Genomic DNA, 16,937 nt, shown 5'->3' with positions numbered 1-16,937 from the left:
CCTCTGCCACGTCCTGACCAAACTACAATAACAAAATATCCTCTATACTGGTCAGGGCGTGACAAGCGCATTGGTATGAGCAGTGTGTTTTGACTCTGAGCATTAGGAGTTCACTCCCAGTAGTGGGAAATTGCTTTTATTTTGGCTGGTGAGTGCTGAGGAAGGCATACAGTATATCAATGTTCTCAGGACTTTTTCAAACTTCCAAAATCACAGTGTGTTTCTAGTCATCGGTGTGGGTAATTGCTGTTTTTTTATAATTTTTTTTAAGCCGATAAATCAAATTGTTGCTGGCCAAATTGACCGGGAAAAAAAACTATCCCGTTGCAAATTAATGCTTTTTTAGTAATTTATGGGAATATCAGTCAATGCAAATAAATTGTGTTGTCATGCTTATCGGTCAATGGGTTAATTTGCTAAATTTGGTGTAATTACATTGGGGTGTGTGTATTTTATTTATTACATGCGCACAGCATACATGCATACTATGTTGAGCGGAATATCACTTGTCTGAAAGGCTAGAGCTGCTGTTGCAGCTCCTCAGCTTGTTGCTTCAGTGAAACGTGCTACTTTAAACCTAGTCATTGTGCAACACTTCTAAATGCAATCGCGTGTAAAAAATAGTTTTGATGGCCATGATTAAAAGGAGGTATAATTTTTTTTCTCAACTAGTAATTGAAGCACACCTCCCATTCATCATTCAACTGCATAGGCAACGGTAACCAGTCTATCAGCGTGTCACCAACTACTTTGCAAAGTGAGCTGGAGGCATTATGCATTTTCAAAACATATACTTTCCGTTATGGAAAGTAATTGTTTGAAACCTGAATGTTTTTCTTCATATTATGAGGCATGTCTTATCCTCAATAGGATAGGGGGCAGCATTCGGAAGTTTGGATGAAAAGCGTGCCCAGAGTAAACTGCAGGCCCAGAAGCTAGGATATGCATATTATTAGTACATTTGGATAGAAAACACTCTGAAGTTTCTAAAACTGTTTGAATGACATCTGTGAGTATAACAGAACAGGCAAAAACCTGAGAAAAATCCAACCAGGAAGTAGGAAATCTGAGGTTTGTAGTTTTTCAAGTGATTGCCTATCCAATATACAGTGTACATTTGGTCAGATTTCACCTCCTAAGGCTTCCACTAGATGTCAACAGTCTTTAGAACATTGTTTCAGGCTTCTATTGTGGAAGGAAAGCGAATAAGACCAGTCACAGTAACTGCCTCAGCTGAAAGCCTTTAGTTGTTGATCGTGTGCGGCCGTGAGCGCGAGCTCCATTCCCTTTCCTTTCTAAAGACAAAGGAATTGTCCGGTTGGAATATTATTGAAGATTTATGATAAAAACATCCTAAAGATTGATTATATACATCATTTGACATGTTTCTACGAACTGTAATGGAACTTCTTTGACTTTTCATCTGGACTTAGTGCCCGCGCCTTGTGCATTTGGAATAGTGAACTAAACTCGCAAACAAAAAGGAGGTATTTGGACATAAAGATGAACTTTATCGAACAAAACGAACATTTATTGTGGAACTGGGATTCCTGGGAGTGCATTCCGATGAAGATCATCAAAGGTAAGTGAATATTTATAACACTATTTCTGACTTTTGTTGACTTCACAACATGGCCGGTATGGCTTGTTTTGGTGGCTGAGCGCTGTACTCAGATTATCGCATGGTGTGCTTTCACCGTAAAGCTTTTTTGAAATCTGACACACCGGTTGCATTAAGGAGAAGTTTATCTATAATCCTATGCATAACACTTGTATCTTTCATCAAAGTTTATGATGAGTAGTTCTGTAAATTGATGTGGCTCTCTGCAAAATCACCGGATGTTTTGTAGACAAAACATTACTGAACATAACACGCCAATGTAAACTGAGATTTTTGGATATAAATATGAACTTTATCGAACAAAACATACATGTATTGTGAAACATGAAGTCCTATGAGTGCCATCTGATGAAGATCATCAAAGGTTAGTGATTAATTTAATCTCTATTTCTGCTTTTTGTGACTCCTCTCTTTGGCTGGAAAATGTCTATGTTTTTTTGTGACTAGGCGCTGACCTAACATAATCGTATGGTATGCTTTCGCTGAAAAGCCTTTTTGAAATCAGACACTGTGGCTGGATTAACAAGAAGTTTATCTTTAAAATGGTGTATAATACTTGTATGTTTGAGGAATTTTAATTATGAGATTTCTGTTGTTTTGAATTTGGCGCATTGCAATTTCACTGGCTGTTGTCGAGGTCGGACGCTAGCATCCCACATATCCCAGAGAGGTTATCTTGCTTCAAAGTAGCCTAGGCAAAATCCGACCATAGAAACGTGGAGGCATTATTTTATAAAGACTTCCTCATATGCCATTAAAATCAGCATTTCTCTCCAGTTCTATTGGTTTTCAAATCAACTTTCTTTCATTTTCCAGAAGCCAAAGGCACAATCCTAGTCATATTAGCAACCCATCCTACTTGTTGCATCTTTAGATTCCCACTCTTTCTCAGTTTCTAACTGAGATTTTCATCACTGGCACATATGGTACCGCTCGCATCAGGTTCGCTTAGAATAGTCGTTTAGAATAGTGGTTTCCCACGAAACCATACGTGAGAGAGTATGCTCACTTAAGTAAAAATACCTGAAAGTACTACTTAGGTCGTTTTTTTTGGTATCTGTCCTTTGCTATTTATATTTTTGACAAATTTTACTTCACTGCATTCCTAAAGGAAAGTATGTACCTTTTACTCCATACATTTTCCCTGAAACCCAAAAGTACTCGTTACATTTTGAATGCTTAGCAGGACAGGAAAATGGTCTAATTCACACACTTATCGAAAGAACATCCCGGTCATCCCTACTGCCTCTGATCTAGCTCACTAAACACATGCTTCATTTGTAAATTATGTCTGAGTGTTGGAGCATTCTCCTGGCTATCCGTAAATTAAACAAAACAAGAAAATGGTGTAGTCTGGTTTGCTTAATATAAGGAATTTGAAATTATTTATACTTGTACTTTTACTTTTAATACTTAAGTATATTTAAAACCAAATTGCGAAAGAGTTTTCTAATGATCAATTAGCCTTTTAAAATGATAAACTTGGATTAACTAACACAACGTGCCATTGGAAACAGGAGTGATGGTTGCTGATAATACACCTATGTAGATATTCCATAAAAAAAATTGCCATTTCCAGCTACAATAGTCATTTACAACATTAAAGTCTACACTGTATTTCTGATCAATTTGATGTTATTTTAGTTGACAAAAAATTGTTTTTCTTTAAAAAACAAGCAGATTTCTATGTGACCCTAAACTTTTGAATGGTAGTGTAGGGTTTTCATATTTCTGCTGTTGGGCAGAGAATAGGATATTAGGCATAAAAATATGTTGGAAGGACAAGGCTTTCTATATTTGTACATATGGAAGTCAGTGTTTACTGGTAGCCCTTTCCAGCAGTCAATGACCAAAAGCGCCCTCTTTGGCCTAGTTTTATTTATATTTTTAATAATTTCCTCATTAAATAGTACCCGCAAAACACCAATCTCAACATCAACAGTGAAGAGGCAACTCCGGGATGCTGGCCTTCTCGGCAGAGTTGCAAAGAAAAAGCCATTTCTCAGAATGGCTAATAAAAATAAAAGATTAAGTTGGGCAAAAGAACACAGACAGTGGATAGAGGAAGATTGGAAAAATGTGTTATGGACAGACAAATCTAAGTTTGAGGTGTTCGGATCACAAAAATGAAAAGATGCTGGAGGAGTGCTTGACGCCCTCTGTCAAGCATGGTGGATGCAAAGTGATGGTCTGGGGGTGCTTTGGTTGTGGTAAAGTGGGAGATTTGTACAGGGTAAAAGGGATCTTGAAGAAGGAAGGCTATCACTCCATTTTGCAATGCCATGCCCTGTGGACAGCTGTTAATTGGAGCCAATTTCCTCCTACAACAAGACAATGACCCAAAGCATAGTTCCAAACTATACAATAACTATTTAGGGAAGAAGCAGTCAGCTGGTATTCTGTCTATAATGGAATGGCCAGCACGGTCACCGGATCTCAACCCTATTGAGCTGTTGTGAGAACAGCTTGACCGTATGGTACGTAAGAAGTGCCCATCAAGCCAATGTCACGTTGGCATGAAGGATTGGGAGACAGACGCATGTATGCGTAATATGTTTTTTTATTAAGCCCAAATTATGGCGTGCCGGGGAGGAAGACAAAACAAATACTATACAAAAACACAGGGTTGAAACCCAAATAAAAGAGCGAGGAGTACCTCGAATAAATACACACGTGCACAATGATTAACACATGCGACGAGACCAGTAATCATCTGTGCAATCCACAATGGCACGAAAGCCAAAACACACAGCACAGGTACTCACACGCACCAACAGACATTGTAACAATAATCGACAGGACAATGGTAAACAAAGGGCACACTTTTACAATTACCGATCAATGGGAATGGGACCAGGTGTGCATAATTTTTTATTCTTGTTTCTACATATAACCACAGTTTTGTTGGTACAAAACGGAGCTACGCACATGCGATACTCACATGCACCTCTCTATATGTTCAATTGAGACTGATTGAATACCCTACAGGTACTGTTCTGTACAGGTGATATTATAGCACTGCCAATATTCACATTTTCTCATTTGCATGTGCATATCTTACAGGTAATGACAGTTGTTACTTTGTGCTTTTGAACTAATTTGTGGCTGACTGAGTACCTGTTTCATAGACTAGAATAGAGTTTGTTTTTATTTATTTTGACATTTTAGCAATTTAGCAGACACTCTTATCCAGAGTGTGCATTGAACAAATATAGGTCAAGACATGCACAGAGTGCATACCAAGGCAGTCACAGTTCACATAATGGCAGCCTGGTTCATGGTGTTCTGCCCAGAGTTAGAGCTGTAGCAGCCAGTAGTCATCTCTGTAGCACCATGTGTTCTTCCTGTTCTGTTCCTGCCCCGGGGTGCACACTACACTGTCACTCATTCATTAATGTGTGTCAGGGGACCCACCTTTGAAGCTACACCCCCCCCCCCCCCCCTCCCCACCCACCACACTCTATCTGTAAATCTCACATAGTTTAATATCAGGTGTCTTTTATTTGGCACACTGGTCCCCTAATGTTATTTTTCTCTCTCGTTCTCTCTCCCCCCCCACCCTCTCTCCCCTGATCCCTCATTCCTCGTAAATTAAGACGCATATGTTTCCTCTAATCCTCAGCCAGATCCGTTAAGTCAGATTGTCGAAGGCTGGCTTCAAGAGGCTGTTCCCTGCCAGGAGATTTTATAAGACACCTTGGAGTAATGAGAGATACTTGTTCTGTGGTTTGACATGTGAACTCACCAGTGAGAAAGCAGCTCGTCTTTTAGCTTTGTTATGTTTAATTATCAAGCTATGCACCTACTGCTACTGAACAGAACAATATCCTCATTTAGAATAGATCAACTCCTGTAAAACTTTACATAGAGGAAGTTGCTAAAAGTTATCATGTTAGAAGTGTAGCTGTCTCTGGAAAAAGGCTGAGGCCTTATCGCGATTTTCTTATCGTAACAGCCCAAACCCTGCTCAGATAATTCTTCCCATTCCCTGTGACCAACCGTCTCAATTCGGTCTTATGTAGCAAAATTTGAAATGTTTTTTTACGTTGGATAAAAGTAGAGACTCAGAGCTAGAAAATGGTATATCATACACTACAGTTGAGGAACAATGGGAAAGTAATTTTGCTTTGAAAGTTGATGAGTTAACCCCACTTTTGACAAAATGGCCCTTAAATTTTTTTGGAACACCTATTGGAGAGCTCTTCTTTATATATATTTGTTGTATTTCTTTTTTCTTCACATTTTCAAACAGTGTATTTATATTTGGCACACCTATTGGAGGGCTCTTCTTTATATATATTTGTTGTATTTTTTTATTTTTCACAATTTTAAACAGTGCATTTATATTTTCCAACGGCGTTATACATTTGGGTGAGGTTTTTTTCTCGCCTGAGTAGTCCCGTTTCACAGCCAAAAATAAAATTAACCATCTTGTGTTCAGCAAAATAACAACACAATGTCAAATACAGGTAGCCTAGTAAAATAATTAACCGTTACTCTCGTGCGGGAAACCTTCAATCTTGCGCAGACATTTAGAAACAAAACATGACAATTTGAAAAATAAGCCACGGGAGTTTTTTGAGCGAGAATAAAGATGACTTTCGAGTAGTAAGACATGTATAAAAGCAACAGATACCATTAATGGAGGTTGAATGTTTGAAGGGGTACGGGACTATAAAAAGTTTGGTGACCACTGGTCTACACCACTCAGCATCATTCACACCCTCTTAAGACTTAGCCCAACCCATCTCTTTAAGGATCCATATGTGAGGCCATGTGCAAAACAGAGTGAGTATGGTAGTGTACTAAACAACCAAAGAGTTCAAGACTAAAAGCTAGTTTAAACTACATCTATTGACCTCTGTAGACAGTTGTCACAGTGTCATCATGAACATTCTATTGTCGTCCGACATCAAATTTGACATTGTCATTATGAAAAAGTATAAAAATAAAAAGTAAAGGCTGCATGGTCCAATATAGCATAACTGGTGTATTTTAACACCAATACACACATCTCTTTAAAAAATATTTGATTATATGTCAATCTAGCAAACCAGGCAACTAAAAGCAACTTTCTAAACAATGTTTTGGTTAGTTTCTAGCTTGTTAGCTAGCTAACGTTAAGTTAGCTGGCTAGCCAGGTCAAATAATGACTGTATCATATAGCTGACAATGTCTTAACTTTAGCTAATTTGCATTCATTATTCCAGGAAAATAAACTCACAACAAGATCATTATTTACAAGTTAATGGAGAGCTAATTACAGCGAATAGCTTACGGCTGTGAGTGTGATGAAATAAAAGCAGGGCATTCTACCAGAGAATTTTATAACTTGGACACTGTCTCATTGGCCTAACGTTATATCCTAACTTGACTTTGATGTTGTTCTTCACATTACCATATCTGGTAAACACACACTATATCAAATAAAATCAATGTTTATTTGTCATATGCACAGGAATAAGAATGTATAAATGGTACAGTGAAATAGTTACTTGCATAGTGGAGTCTTTTGTTTAGACATGTACCTAGCTAGCTAGCTAAAGAATGAACTATAATCCCAACTCATAATGTTACTACCCTGCATGAATCTACAGGTAGCTAAAGCTAACCAACTAGCTAGGTTCAATGTTAGCTAGCTAGCTAACATTAGGCTGTAACTAGCAATGCCAATGGCTTGAGATACGAATAATATTACTACACAGATCACACATTTAACATTAGCTAGTGAGCCAGCCAGGTAACATTAGCTAGCTAGACTAACAGTACTCTTTAACTTGCAATGAAAACAACTTTCTGACAAAAGTTTGAAGATGTAATCCTGAGACAGGTGTTTTAAACAACAGCCTTCTGTGTTCTCTTTTAGACTCCCTCCGCATTTGCAATCAAATGCTTGAATTTTTTCATACTCTGCTTCCACTCGGTCCTCCAGAAAGGGGAGAGGCTTAGCAACACTTTTGCAGTTCTTCGTGATATCATTTAAAAAGTCACTTTTAGAAAGGATTACCTACACATACTAAGCAGCTCATGTTATAGACAGAAATGTGCTACATGGCAGACCAATCCGAACTCAACTCTGGGCATGTCCAGCCCATCCATTATCTTAGCCAAATATGGCTAGCGAGAAGGCTCCTGGCTTTTTCCTTGGCTTAACCAACTAGGCTCGTAATTGAACAATTTTATTCATATTTACAGATGGAATTCAACTTTGTTATTAAGGCACATGAACGTTCACGTGTTCCAGAAGGCATTTTGATTAACATATTTAACATATTTTACGTTCACATGCCTCCTGTGATGTGGTGATGTGCAACACACGCCTAGTTTCCTGAAACGAGTCACATTTGACAGCGTCATCATCGTACTGCTCTTTATAACCATTTTCCCAGGGGTATTGTCAGTAATAATCTTGTGACCACAAAGTTCAATTCCACTGTTAACTCTGTTCCTATTAGCCCAATACTGTTAGCCCAAGTGTGTGCAAAACTGTCATCCAGGCAATGGGTGGCCACTTTGAAGAATGTTAAATATACAATATATTTTGGCTACATCATGTAGTATCTTTTTTGGTTACTACATGATTCCATATGTGTTATTTGATAGTTTTGATGTCTTCACTATTATTCTACAGTGTAGAAAATAGTAAAAATAAAGAAAAACTCTTGAATGAGTGTGTTCAACCTTTTGACTTGCACTGTACGTATGAAAGTGATTGTCAGTCCTTGAAAACGCTGATAGAGAAAGAACAACCTGTCAGATGGCGCATTGAAGACTGATGTATTCCTGTCCTTACTTTCCATAATACCATTGCAGATTCATTTCTTGGTTCTTCTGTGGTACATATAAAGGCCACAACACATAGACTAAGGCAATATTGTCTATATAAATGCAGCTGCCACTGTATTGAAGCCATTGGACACAGTTTATCATAGCGCATTGCGCTTTATTATGGTCGATAGGTTCAGTACACGTCATTGCAGAAAGTAGTCTGGCCCTCTTTGAAGTCTCGTAGATCAATGCATTGCACACTTTTTGTCCTTACATTTACATTTTACTCATTTAGCAGACACTCTTATCCAGAGCGACTTACAATAGTGAATGCATACATTTCATTTCATGCATTTTTTTTTTTTCTTCTTTTTGTACTGGCCCCCCGTGGGAATCAAACCCACAACCCTGGCGTTGCACACACCATGCTGGCATTGCAAACACCATGCTCTACCAACTGAGCCACAGGGAAGTCCCCTTGCATACACTTCCACCATACCTTACCTCATCGTTAAGACGTACAGTATAAGTTACCAGACCGGACTCAGGGATTGCTAACCCTAGATATCCCTTCAATCTCCATCAAATTAGGTAAATCTGCTTTTAGTTTTTTTGCGGCTCTCATGTGGAATGATTTCCAAAACTCCTTAAAGTTGTTGGAGTTGGTGCATCTAGGGTAATTCAGGTGGATGTTAGAGGGCCTTTTTACTGTTTCAAATGATTGTGTTTTGATTTTCATGTTTTGTGTTTCCTTTTCATGGATTGTGTAATATAGATAGGCTATGTATAGTGTAATGGATGTTTATTGATGTGTTCATGCAGGGCTCATCTGTAAAAGAGGCCGTGGTCTCAGCATGACTCCCTGCTTAAATAAAGGTAAAAAAAAACAGATAGACTTCTGCTTGCAGATTGGTTGTTGTTTGAATGTTGACAGTTCTGTAAGTCACTTTAGATAAAAGCATCTGCTAAATGGCCATATTATTACATATTTAGGTTGAGTAGATACTGTAGACATACATATTCTCTGTGACCCATTTAACTCTAGGCTTCACTCAGGTAAATCTCTATTGATATAATTAACTAGCCATTTAATCTCTTTTCCAGGTCAGACCAAGAGAGTAAGTAGGTCAAGCGCCGATCACTCCTCGTCTGCATTTCAAATGGCACCCTATTCCTTATATAGTGCACTACTTTGACCAGAGCCCAGTGGGTCTTGGTCAAAAGTTGTGAACTATATAGGGGAAAGGGTGCCGTTTGGGATGCAGACTTCCTCTCTCTAAGGGAGAAGCCAGAAGCATTTAGTTAAACTCATTGAATCTATCTGCCATACTACTACTACCTCGCTTACTGATGCATTCTCAGACTACACCCCAAATGGCCCCCTATTCCCTACAAAGTGCACTACTTCTGACCAGAGGTCAAATGTAGTGTACTATATACGAGATAAGGGGGCCATTTGAAACACATTGTCATAGGCCTACACAATTTAAACTCTACAAACAAGCCTTCCCAATTATCTATCTCATTCATGACTTAATCGGAACAGTTAAGATAATCCATAAACAATTTAGATTTATTGCATGGAAGGAATGTCTTCAGATCTCCTAAAGATCTATGGTTTAAAAAGGTAGCCCTGGACAATTGTCTTAAATTACATACCATGCATTGTTAATACTATTAAATTATTTAATTAATACTTTACTTGTAACAAAATGCTTAAATAATCAAACGAGGCAAACATCTGTCACGTTTAATCTTAAGTATCTAGGCTGGGCTATCTCTGTTGTACAGTATCTTTAGGCTCTTTGTGAAAGTTTACTTTATACATACAGTATGTTATAAATAACCTTGAGTTTCACTGTTTTACATAAAGCTACTTTGTTTTAGCTAACGAGTCTATTTGGCTTTACTTCTTTTCAGAAGACTTCAGTCAGCCATGCTTCATGTCTGTAGTTTAAAGGAAAACTCCACCCACAAACTATGTTTTGGTATTTGTTTCAATAGTCCATTGTTGATAAAGTCCCAAAAAGTCCCAAAATTGCATGTCAGCAAAATACAAATATCTGTCTCGTAAGATGCATTTTGCATCATATGATGCATATGATCATCTGGGCTACCAAAAGTGAGAATTGGGTTCTCGATCCGTCCCAGCAGAGCTAGCTCGTAAATTAAGCTCTTGCCGAATTCAGTCAGGAGAAGAGCAAAAACATCTTCTCCCCTGAGAAAAGCCTTCAATGCAGTTATTTGCTGTTCTTTCCATTTAGTTATGCAATCCAGTTCTGATATAACTGCTGCCAACCTCCTCAAGAGCAACCATTGTTGTTATGATTTTCGACTTCAGCGCCCAGTATAGGAGCTTCTCGTTGTCGTCATCAACTAAATCACCCTCACAGATTATCAGAGGAGGCTGATTGGTCTGGCCATATGATGGAAGGAGAGGGTGCGCCTCAAATGGTTTGAGTCTGCTTCATGGCCAGACTGTATCTATGTAGCAAAACAGAATGTAAGCTTGCGAGATCAGGATGTTTCGTACGAAGCTACTCTCCAACCTGGACAAGAGGAACATCTACATGATAATGCTGTTCATTGACTATAGCCAAGCGTTCAAGACCAAACTGCCCTCCAAGCTCATCACTAAGCTCAGGACCCTGGGACTGAACACCTCCCTCTGCAATTGGATATGGGACTTCCTGACGGGCAGCCACCAGGTGGTGAGGGAGGGCAACAACACATCCGCCATGCTGACCCTCAACACGGGGGCCCATCAGGGGTGCGTGCTTAGTGGAAACCCTGTTCACCCAAATCTGCATGGCCATGCACGACTCCAACACCATCATTAAGAGTGCTGATGACACATTGGTTGGCCTGATCAGTAACAACGATGAGACAGCCTATAGGGAGGAGGACCTGGCAGTGTGGTGCTAGGACAACAACCTTTCCCTAAATGTCAGCAAGACAAAGGAGCTGATCATGGACTACAGAAAACGAAGGGCTGAGCATGCCCCCATCCACATCGACGGGGCTGTGGTGGAGCGGGTCGAGAAATTCAAGTTCCTAGGTGTCCATATCACTAAGGAACCATATTCCTCATGGTCCACACAATTGTGAAGAAGACACGACAATGCCTCTTCCCCCTCAGGAGGCTGAAAAGATTTGGCGTGGAGCCCTCAGTTTCGCAAAAAGTTATACAGCTGTATCATTGAGAGCATCTTGACTGGAAGCATAACCACAAGGTATGGCAGCCACTTGGTATGGCAACTACTTGACATGCGACTGCAAGGCGCTACAGAGGGAAGTGCGTACGGCTCAGTACATCACTGAGGCCGAGCTCCCTGCCATCCAGGATCTCTATACGAGGTGGTGTCAGAGGAAGGCGTTAAGGCGGCGCTAGTGTCAAACGCACGTTAGTTTGCAATTTCGTCATGTAAAAACTGATGTCACTGGCATTTTCCAGCCCTAACGCCAGGTTCGGCAATTTACCTGTCTTATATCAGCTTGCTTGTGGTCAGATGGGCAGGGTGTAAATAGAGTATCCCGATGTGCTTTTGCTGCCTGTATACTTTGTATTTAGAAACATAAAAAATAAATGTTTTTTCCTTCCCAATTCATTTTATTTGATTTAAAACCATAGCCTCCTCTCTTCTCAATTAAGGCTTTTTTTTATCTGTCCAAAGCAATCGTGAAGTAGTCAAGGCTGTCGATGAAGGGTTTGGCTACTGAGACCACTTGGAAATAATTGTTTAAGTGTCAATTCCTTCATGACTAATAAATCCTAATAGTTGAATTTAATAAATGCACTGCACGTTTTACAGAGCAATTCTTTCATTGACGATACGTTCATAATTTAGTAGGTATATTGGTAAATGTTATTCACACTACACATAGCAAGCATATGCTTGGGTTCCATCCTGACATTCCTGGTCTACTTGACTCAAGAAATTAATGCTAGAACATTGGTCACCAGGATTAGCTATTTGTATCTAGCCTCCTAATAATTGCATAACGGTGGAAGATAGGCACATTTTCATTATAGTCATACTGAGAGGTGATGCAAGGCTCACTACCTCGACCTAAATCCTCCAGAAATGCACAGGGCCTGTTGCATTTACTCACATAATCGAGGTAGTGAGCCTTGCATCACCTCTCAGTATGACTATAATGAACATGTGCCTATCTTGCACCGTTATGCAATTATTCAACATAATTCTCATTTAACTACACCATAAAACTGCTAAATAGTTATTCTGGGTAGCAAATGGTTAACTACTTAACTATCTGCATTGACCCTTTTTGCATTAACTGTTTTGACTCATCACATAACTCTGCTGATACTGTTTATTATCTATCATGTTGCCTAGTCACTTTATCCTTACCTATATGTAAATATCTACTTCAATTACCTCGTACCCCTGCACATTGACTCGGTACTATTATACCATGTACAGTTGAAGTCGAAGTTTACATACACCTTAGCCAAATACATTTAAACTCAGTTTTTCACAATTCCTGAGATTTAATCCTAGTAAAAATTCCCTGTCTTAGGTCAGTTAGGATCACCACTTTATTTTAATAATGTGAAATGTCAGAATAATAGCTGAGAAAATGATTTATTTCAGCTTTTGTTTCTTATAGTACGCAAGTATAAATACCATGGGACCACGCAGCCATCATATCGCTCAGGATGGAGACGCGTTCTGTCTCCTAGAGGTGAACGTACTTTGTTGCGAAAAGTGCAAATCAATCCCAGAACAAGAGCAAAGGACCTTGTGAAAATGCTGGAGGAAACAGGTACAAAAGTATCTATATCCACAGTAAAACGAGTCCTACATCGACTTCAACTGTATATGGGTAGTTATTCCTTGTGTTATTATTTTTCTATTAATTCTCTTTTTTTCTCTCTGCATTGTTGGGAAGGGCACATACGTATGTATTTCACTGTTAGTCTACACCTGTTGTTTATGAAGCATGTGAAAAATAAAATGTTATTGTATTTATGGTTCACCCTACAACTGACCCCTCGACTCGCTAGCTCTCAGTCAATCTTTCAAGTAATGAACCTCAAAAAATAGATAAAGGGGATTTGAAATCTGCAAGCCATTGGATTCACAAAAAAAACTCTGCTTCGGCTTAAAAGACAATTATTGTCTATGCTGTTGGAATCCTCGTTGTGCTGGCTGTGTGTATGTGTGTGTGTGTGTGTGTTTGCTTTCAGAAAGTATTCACACCCCTTTGACTAAATTGCTTGGACTCACTCCGTGTGCAATAATGACTACCTCATCTCCTTTCCCCACACATACAATTAATGTTCCGCAGTGAATTTCAAATGCAAATTTAACCACAAATACCAGGGAGTTTTCCAATGCCTCGCAAAGAAGGGCACCTATTGGTAGATGAAAAAAAGCATACATTGAATATCCTTTTGAGAATGAAGTTCTGAATTACAATTTTGATGGTGAATCAATACACCCAGTCACTACAAAGATACTCATTTGTCAGAGAGGAAGGAAACCGCTCAGGGATTTGGCCAATGGTTACAGAGCTTAATGGCTGTGATAGGAGGAAACTGAGGATGGATCAACAGTGTTGTAGTTACTCTACAATACTAACCTAGATGACCGGTGTGAAAAGAAGGAAGCATGTACAGAATAAAACAGATTCCAAAACATGCATCCTGTTTGCAATAAGGCTCTAAAGTAAAACTGTACAGGATTTGGCAAAGAAATTAACCTAATGCATCCTATTTGCAATAAGGCACTAAAGTAAAATGGAAAAAGGCTAATAAATTTACTTTAACCACTCTTCCTATTTTCAAGCATGGTGGAGGCTGCATCATGTTATGGGTATGCTTGTCATCGTCAAAGACAAATGAGTTTTTTAAGGAGACAAAAGAAACGGAATAGAGCTTAGCTCAGGTAACATCCTAGAGGAAAACCTGGTTCAGTTTGCTTTCCAACAGACACCGGGAGACGAATTCACCTTTCAGCAGGACAATAACCAATAAAACACAACACACTGCCAAAGGTGATTCTAACATGCATTGAGTCAGGAGGTTGAATACTTACTGTATGTAATCAAGAAATATTAGTGTTATACTTCTGTATTTAAAAAACATATATTTTTACATATGGTCAAATGTTTTATCCACTTTGACATTATAGAGTGTTTTGTGTCGATCAGTAACAAAAAATTACAATGAAATCAATTTTAATCCCAACAACAAAATGTGGAAAAAGTCAAGGAGTGTGAATACTTTCTTAAGGCACTGTATGTGTGTGTCCATGCGTGTGTGTGTATTATGCCAGTAGCCATTGTGGTTGGCTGACCTTGGGCTTCTTTGAGGGTGCAGTGACATACAGTCAAGAGTTTATCTAGAGGCTTAGTAACAACCTTTATCAGTTCACGCTGCCTGCCACTTAGTCATACAGGTATAGAGGAGCTATGTAGAGGACACACATTTGTTTGCATTCTAAATGGCACCCTATTTCCTATATAGTGCACTACTTTTGATGAGAGCCCACAGGGCTTTGGTCAAAAGTAGTGCACTATATACTGTACATAATAGGGTGCCATGTGGGAGGCAAACATACATTTGGCTCGGGACAGCTTTACATTCAATTTCCATAATGTACCGATTATGCCGTTGGAAAGACGTTGGTGTACTGATGGGAGGTAATAACCAGGAGTATTCTTGGTGAACTTTATCAGGACATTGTTTGAAGGTCAACAGTACACACACAGGTGCTCTCTCTCTCGTGCTCGCTCTCTCTCTCTCTCTCCATCTCGCTCTCTCTCTCTCTCTGCATGCTGGGAGTGTTTGGTGCATGCTGGGAATTGTACGACTGAGTGCAAGTGTTGTCTGGAGTTCGATCGCCTGTGTTTTCCTTCTTGTTTTCATTTTCTTGGTGGTTTTCCTTTTCCTATGATTAAGGTAATTATTTATTTTATTTAGTTGTTGTAGTCAAATTAAGTCTATTGTTTTTCTTGTCGAAATTGCCCTGGCTTTGGCGGGGATGACAACCCAAATGGGGATGCCGTCCCTGTCATTTCGGCACGGCTGCAGGTGTGTTACTGAAGCTGCTGTCACTGTGGAGGAGTTTCTGGTCGCCGTAGGAGAGAAGGTAGGCTATGAGAATGTTGCTTATGCATCGCGGATGAATAAAGCGATGGTGTTTTTTTCTTAAGGAAGAGCGTCTTGTTGATCGTATGTTAGAGCATGGGGTACTTCTGAAAAGCATGTTTATTGAAGTTACGTCGCTTTTTTCTCCGTCAACAAGGGTGATGATTTCGAATGTACTGCCGTTTATTCCCAATGAGCTATTGGAGCATGAATTATTGCGGTTTGAGAAGTTTGCAAGTTCAATTAAGATTGTCCAGTTGGATTACAAACACCTGGCTTTGAAACGGGTTACGCCGTTTCGGCGACAGATGTTTATGTTTTTGGACTCACTGGAGCATACTTTGGAGTTATCGTTTAAAGTAAAGTATGACAACAGACTGTATATGGCTTATGCTAGTAACGCCTGGGCCCACTGATGTAGGGAGAGGTCGGACAACAGTGGTAGAGCAGTCACAAGTACCTGTTGCTGAGGAACAAGTTGTCCGTGTTGAGGGTACAGAGTTGCAACTTGTACCAGAGGGGAACACAGCGTCTGTTATGCAGCAGAAAAATATTGTTGTAGGCGGTAAGGATGGATCTGAGGAGCCATTTCCTCAGACTGGTGTAGAGATGCCCAGTACGAGTGATGGGGTACAGGAGGGGGTCCATGTGGAACTAGTTTCCCAGGTAGTGGAGGAGATGCCCACTACGAGTAATGGGGTACAGGAGGGGGATCAGGTGGGGCTAGTCTCCCAGGTAGTGGAGGAGATGCCCGGTACGAGTGATGGGGTGCAAGTGGGGAATGTTGAGAGTGATGTGGCTGATGGGAGTCAGGGGTCTGTGGCCTCAGTTGAGGAGGATCAGGAGAAGGAGATGGATATCTCTCTTAACATCATAGTAGCTGGCGACAACTCAATTTACAATCTAGAGGAGGTAAATGGGTTCCTGGGTCAGACTTATGGGAAATCTGTGAAATTGGCAGATTTTTTTGATGTTGATAAGTTTGTGCTGTCAGCTGTGATGTTACAGAAGACGGTGGTGTTAGACCAGTTGAGTGAGAAGAAGTGTTGTCGCTTGAGGAAATGTGTTACTGCTGTCACGGCAGCAAAAGGTAGTAGGAAACGTGATAAGGTTAAGAGAAAATTAAAACTGATGATGATCATGCCTTATAGGGTGTTTTTTATTTTGGTTTGGTTTCTCTGTGGTTTCTTTTGCTTTTCCTTTCTCTTTTCTATATAGAGGTACTAAGGGTAGGTTCTCTCAGTGTTAACTGGGCAGGAAAACGAGGGCTTGGGTATTAGAAGTATTAAAACAGAAAAGGCTTAATGTAGTTTTTCTATTGGAGATACATAGGGATGAGGCTAATGAGATTGACTGGGGTATGTGGTGGGAGGGGCAGCATATACTCAGTCATGGTACTAATTTCAGTGCTGGGGTGGCAATTTTGTTTTC

This window comes from Salmo salar, chromosome ssa17 (assembly GCF_905237065.1).
Source record: "Salmo salar chromosome ssa17, Ssal_v3.1, whole genome shotgun sequence".
Classification (NCBI taxonomy): Eukaryota; Metazoa; Chordata; class Actinopteri; order Salmoniformes; family Salmonidae; genus Salmo; species Salmo salar.
The sequence above is the reverse complement of the archived record's forward strand: the minus strand, read 5'-3'. Positions refer to the sequence as shown.